Below are 7,251 nucleotides of genomic sequence, written 5' to 3'. Positions count from 1 at the left end.
ACCTAGTGTTGTGAGGATTAATTAAAATAAATTAAGCAAAGCACACAGCACAGGGTTACCACTATGGAGGGTTCACCATCATAATTATTGTATTAGTCTATTCTTGCATTGCTGTAAAGAATTACCTGAGATTGAGTAATTTATGAAGAAAAGAGGTTTAACTGACTCACAGTTCCACAGACTGTACAGGAAGCATTCCTGGGGAGGCCTCAGGAAGCTTACAATCATGGCAGAAGGTGAAGGGGAAGCAGACATGTATTACATGACCAGAGAAGGAGAATGAGAGAGTGAAGGGGGAGGTGCTACACATTTTAAAACAACCAGATCTCAAGAGAACTTACTCACTATCATGAGAACAGCAGGGGAGAAGTCCACCCCCATGATTCAATCACCTCCCACCAGGCCCCTCCTCCAACATTGGGGATTACAATTTGACATGAGATTTAGGTAGGGACACAGACCCAAATCATACCAATTATCACTATAGTTAGTCAATCATGTGGGAACTGAAACTCCAAACTATCTCCGTCATCTCACTACAGTCCCATTTCTCACCCTCCTGGGTCTCTCATGCAGTTTAGAACATAGGACACCTGCAGGAACTAAGAGGAAATTATTGAATAAGGAGGGCAGATATCCTGTTCCTATACAAGAAAGCACCTTTATAAGTGAAACCAGATTTTATGTGTTTGCTTGACTTTTTCTTTTTGGCCACAACTCTGAGGTTTTAACATAGTATCTGTGAATACATGAAGCAATCCCAGCATGGCCTGCCCGGATGAACTGGTAATTAAGAACACCTGGCTCAGGTGGAGGCGAATATATGTGCAGAGGGAAGCAGCTGATTCCAGCAGGCAGCCCCTGATGTTGGTAACATGAAGTTGGGCATCGTTGAACTGTTCCCAAAGCTATTCCTGTAATATGTCCCATTTTTCTCCCCACTTCATGTTGCCCTGTAATCCTACTGTTATTTTCCTCTGAATTTTGGTCTCAACTGTGTGGAAGGCTGGTGCAGGAGGAAGAGAAATCTCACTTGGTAAAATGTATTACTGTAGGGCTGACAACTGAGATGCAAGACATCACGATCTTTTTCCAATCTGGCTCAGAGATCCCTACAGGATTTTGGCATAAGAACCCACTCATAAAACTGCTAGCAATTCTTTTTTGCTTGTCCTGATAATAGTTAACCCACCTCTGCTTTGTTTCCCTGTTGGATCCCAGTCCCTGAACTTGTTCACTCCTGTGATGCTGAATTGGAGTAACTCTCCTGCTCTATTACAAGCTACTCAGACAAGAAATTAAAATATTAGCTTGTGGTAGTACCTACAGTATCACACAAAATAATTGAAGCCAAACAATTTAAGTAATGGACAAACCCATAAAGGTGTTAATCGCACAAAAAGACCTGTAAAAAGAAACTCAATGTAACCAATATAAATGATTTAGACATTTATAAAGAAAAATTCATATTGTGGTTACTATGGCATTCATAATTGCATAGAAATATAATTGCATAGAAATTCGATCTTTCCGTAGTGCAGATATTGCTATTTATCTGTCACTAAGAAAAACCCTGAAATCTATTAACATAAGAAAACATAAGAGGAAGGAGATACATTTCTTACCATTTAAGCTACGTAAAATTCAAAGAGTGAAGCAAAAAGAATGACCTTCGACTAGCCTCTTTGACTGACTGGGAGTTCTTAAGTGTGAAAATAACTTCTGCATCCTCTTCTAAATGCTATAATATTGAGAATGAGGTGTCTCTGAGTGGAGAAAGAGTTTAAAGTCTCAGGTCTCTGATAGAGAAAGCTTTCTTCCAGCTTGAGAGCTTAACCCCGAGGAGTAGGCTGCCATAACCCTGTGCCTCATAAATGCATTGCGAGTTGATTTGGACAGACTCAGATGCCTCCCTATCCAAGGATTTAGTTTAAAATGGAGCCCAAATTATATCTTTAGCAATTGTAGAAAATGGAAGGGAGAAAGGCTATTTGACCTGATCCTTTGAGTGAGATAACAACAAATCCCTTCTTTGAAACCGCATTAACTCGCAGCAAGTACTCAGAATCCATTTAATAAATTGCTTATTTCTAGTGACCCGAAAGAGTTAAGATACCTCTAAATACCAAGCAGTTCTTGACCTTCTGGATAGCAGGAGGTAAGATGAGTTATTAAGAGAAATATGAGGTATAGTAGTTCATATATGAGGTGTGGTTATACATCAAATTTCAGTGATGAACACCGCTTTGTGAAATGTACTGATTAAAACAATCAACATGACCATAAATGGTGCTAACCACACAGAAGGACCTGGAAACTTAAACTGAATGTGAGAGTAATTATTGAAAATAAATTGATGTATAGGAATGCTTGTGATTTTTGCACATTGATTTTATATGCTGAGACTTTGTTGAAGTTGCTTATCAGCTTAAGGAGCTTTTGGGCTGAGATGATGGGGTTTTCTAAATATATAATCATGTCATCTGCAAACAGAGATAATTTGACTTCCTCTCTTCCTATTTGAATACCCTTTATTTCTTTCTCTTGTCTGATTGCCCTGGCCAGAACTTCCAACACTATTCTGAACAGGAGTGGTGAGAGAGGGCATCCTTGTCTTGTGCTGGTTTTCAAAGGGAATGCTTCCAGCTTTTGCCCATTCAGTATGATATTGGCTGTGGGTTTGTCATAAATATCTCTAATTATTTTGAGATACGCTCCATCAATACCTAGTTTATTGAGTGTTTTCAGCACGAAGGGGTATTGAATTTTATCGAAGGCCTTTTCTGCATCTATTGATATAATCATGTGGTTTTTGCCATTGGTTCTGTTTATGTGATGGATTACGTTTATTGATTTGCATATGTTGAACCAGCCTTGCATCACAGGGATGAACCCAATATGATCGTGGTGGATAAGCTTTGTGATGTGCTGCTGGATTCAGTTTGCCAGTATTTTATTGAGGATTTTTGCATCAATGTTCGTCAGTGATATTGGCCTGAAATTTTCTTTTTTTGTTGTATCTCTGCCAGGTTTTGGTATCAAGATGATGCTGGCTGCATAAAATGAGTTAGGGATGAGTCCCACTTTTTGTATTGTTTGGAATAGTTTCCGAAGGAATGGTACCAGCTACTTTTTGGACCTCTGGTAGAATTTGGCTGTGAATCCATCTGGTCCTGGGCTTTTCTTGGTTGGTAGGCTATTCATTACTGCCTCAATTTCAGAACTTGTTATTAATCTATTCAGGCATTCAACTCCTTCCTGGTTTAGTCTTGGGAGGGTGTATGTGTCCTGTAATTTATCCATTTCTTCTAGATTTTCTGGGTTACTTGCATAGAGGTGTTTATGGTATTCTCTGATGGTAGTTTGTATTTCTGTGTGATCAGTGGTGATATCCCCTTTATCATTTTTTATTGTGTCTATTTGATTCTTCTCCCTTTTCTTCTTTATTAGTCTGGCTTGCTGTCTATCCATTTTGCTAATCTTTTCAAAAAACTGGCTCCTGGATTCATTGATGTTTTGAAATGTTTTTGTGTCTCTATCTCCTTCAGTTCTGCTCTAAAATCTTAGTTATTTCTTGTCTTCTGCTAGCTGTTGAATGTGTTTGCTCTTGCTTCTCTAGTTCTTTTAACTGTGATGTTAGGGTGTCCATTTTAGGTCTTTCCCACATTCTCATGTGGGCATTTAGTGCTGTAAATTTCCCTCTAAACACTGTTTTAACTTTGTCCCAGAGATTCTGCTGCATTGTGTCTTTGTTCTCACTGGTTTCTAAGAACTTATTTATCTCTGTCACAATTTTGTTATTTACCCAGTAGTCATTCAGGAGCAGGTTGTTCAGTTTCCATGTAGTTGTGCGGTTTTGAGTGAATTTCTTAATCCTGAGTTCTAATTTGATTACATTTTTTTTCTGAGAGACTGTTTGTTATGATTTCTGTTCTTTTGCATTTGCTTAGGAGTGTTTTACTTCCAATTATTTGGTCAAGCTTAGTACAACTGCTATGTGGTGCTGAGAAAAAAGTACATTCTGTTGATTTGGGATGGAGAGTTCTGTAGATGTTTATTAGGTTCACTTGGTCCAGAGCTGAGTTGAAGTCCTGAATATTCTTGTTAATTTTCTGTCCCATTGATCTGTCTAATATGGACAGTGAGTTAAAGTCTCCCACTATTATTGTGTGGGAGTCTAAGTATGAATGAACTCCCATTCGCAATTGGTAGAGAATAAAATACCTAGGAATACAACTTACAAGGGATGTGAGGGACCCTTCAATGAGAACTACAAACCACTGCTCAAGGGAATAAGACAGGACACAAACAAATGGTAAAACATTTCATGCTCATGACTTGGAAGAATCAATATCATGAAAATGGCCATAATGCTCAAAGTAATTTATAGATCAATGCTATTCCCATCAAGCCACCATTGACTTTCTTCACAGAATTGGAATAAAACTACTCTAAATTTCATATGGAACAAAAATAGAGCCCATATAGTCAAGATAATCCTAAGCAAAAAGAACAAATCTGGGGGTATCATGGTACCTGACTTCATACTATACTACAAGGCTACAGTAACCAAAACAGCATGGTACTGGTAACAAAACAGATATATAGACCAAGGGAACAGAACAGAGACCTCAGAAATAATGCCACACATCTACAACCATCTGATCTTTGACAGATCTGACAAAAACAGGCAATGGGGAAATAATTCCCTATTTAATAAATGGTGTTGGGAAAACTGGCTAGCCATATGCAGAAAACTGAAACTGGACCCCTTCCTTACACTTTATACAAAAATTAACTCAAAATGGATTAAAGACATATACATAAGACCTAAAACCATAAAAACCCTAGAAGAAAACCTGGACAATACCACTCAGGACATAGGCATGGGCAAAGACTTTATGACTAAAACACCAAAAGCAATGGCAACAAAAGCCAAAATTGACAAATCAGATCTAGTTAAACTAAAGAGCTTCTGCACAGCAAAAGAAACTATCATCAGAGTGAACAGGCAGCCTACAGAATGGGAGAAAAGTTTTGCAATCTATCCATCTGACAAAGGACTAATATCCAGAATCTACAAGGAACTTAAACAAATTTGCAAGAAAAAAACAAACATGGTCATTACCAAGGCTTTTAGAATGCATTTTCTCATTTGCTGTGGACATGACCATAAAAAAATTTCCCAGTAGGTTTTCTATCTGCTACTTTGCTAGCAATCCGCTTATTGGGAACAGTTGATTAACTGTAATAGAAATGCAATACAAATATAATGTGAACCACGTGTGATTTTTCTTTTTTTTCTAATAACTGTTTCATCAGTAATCAATGAGATTTTAAAATTCTCCTAGATCTCTTGAATTATGCAAATGTGCTTTGCCTTTGTACTGTAACCCTTGTGGGTTGCTAATAACCAAGGAGTTTGTAGTAGAGTTAACTCAGGCTGCTTCTAGGACTCATTCATGTTCACTCACTGTACAATCATCTCTAGAAATGTGAGATTTACTTCCATATTGTTATGTAGGGCTGACAGGACAACTGGATCAGTTTCATTAAAAAGGGCAAACTTGAAGATAAATCTTTTGACTCCACTCTTTAGAGGATCTTAAGTGACCTTGATGCACAGTGGAAGAAATCACAACATGGAATTCCTTGAATAAAAATTTACTGACTTTAAAAAAAAGAAAAAAGAACAAAACAACCCCATCAAAATACCACCTCACTCCAGTTAGAATGGCGATCATTAAAAAGTCAAGAAATAACAGATGCTGGAGAGGATGTGGAGAAATAGGAACGCTTTTACACTGTAGGTGAGAGTGTAAATTAGTTCAACCATTGTAGAAGACAGTGTGACAATTCCTCAAGGATCTAGAACCAGAAATACCATTTGACCCAGCAATCTCATTACTAGGTATATATCAAAAGCATTATAAGTCATTTTACTATAAAGACACATGCACACGTATGTTTACTGCAGCACTGTTCACAATAGCAAAGACTTGGAATCAGCCAAAATGCCCATCTATGGATAAAGAAAATGTGGCACATATACACCATGGAATACTATGCAGCCATAAAAAAGAATGAGTTTATGTCCTTTGCAGTGACATGAATGAAGCTGGAAACCATCATTCTCAGCATACTAACAGAGGAACAGAAAACCCAATACCACATGTTCTCACTCATAAGTGGGAGTTGAACAATTAGAACACATGGACACAGGGAGGGGAACATAACACACCAGAGCCTGTTGTGGGATGCAGGACAATGGGAGGGAGAGCATTAGGAGAAATACCTAATGTAGATGATGGGTTGATGGATGCAGCAAACCACCGTGGCACATGTATACCTATGTAACAAACCTTCATGTTCTGCACATGCATTCCAGAACTTAAAGTATTAAAACAACAACAACAAAAGAAAGAAAATAAATTGAGACAGTGAAACAAGCTATAACAAAATCTACAAGCACATTTCTAGTTAGATACACTCAGAATTTATGCACACTCATTCCTTTGATCTCTGTTGGGGATGCGTCTTCAACTCCTTTGACATTTCATATATCAGAGGAGATCTGGAGACTTATGTTTTAGGAAGGACAGAGAAGAGAGGTCATCAATGATCTACCTCTGTAGACACAACCAGGCATTGCTTCTCCCCCTTTGTGGATCTTCTTTCCCCTTATATACCTGAAATGATAAGACTGTGGTGACATCCAATTATACTTTGATTGTATCTAGTCCTGTCTACAAACCCATTTTCTTCAAATGAAATCATAAACTAAGCCTTTATCAGAAGAGATTTATATAGTAGTGACAAACTATTTTACAATACATATCCTCATTGCATTCATTTTACATGCCAATTAGCCCAAGTAAATTTTATATAATATGTAAACCTAACTAAAAAGAGTAATCTTTACTGTGTTTGGTTAAGTTCAGCTTTTATGTTATTATCAGTATCTGAAGACAGGAAAACTTACATGCAGTAAAATACACTTTATAAGCAATATGCACCATTTAATATTGTTACGCACTATAAAATATTTATGTTAATAAAAATGTTTTTGAGATATTTTGTTTTGAAAATTTCACAGTGTTAAATATGTTTATATATATATATATACACATATTGATACATAACTGTATCTTCAACTATATATTTAGAGTTGGATATAATATATATTATATATGTATATAACTGTATTACTAACGTAGTTAACCAGAAAATGTATACATCACTTTCAGCAGA

General features: G+C 37.0%; 1 non-coding gene across 1 annotated transcript; it reads left to right on the top strand.

The window, feature by feature from the left end:
- Positions 1-5,118: 5,118 nt before the first annotated feature.
- Positions 5,119-5,239, top strand: LOC112616128. The gene has a single exon (XR_003117575.1). It is a non-coding gene; the product is annotated as a small nucleolar RNA SNORA32 (small nucleolar RNA).
- The last annotated feature ends 2,012 nt before the right edge of the window (positions 5,240-7,251 follow it).

This window comes from Theropithecus gelada, chromosome 1 (assembly GCF_003255815.1).
Source record: "Theropithecus gelada isolate Dixy chromosome 1, Tgel_1.0, whole genome shotgun sequence".
NCBI lineage: Eukaryota > Metazoa > Chordata > Mammalia > Primates > Cercopithecidae > Theropithecus > Theropithecus gelada.
Note: the sequence above shows the minus strand (reverse complement) of the source record. Positions and strands in the feature narration are given on the sequence as shown.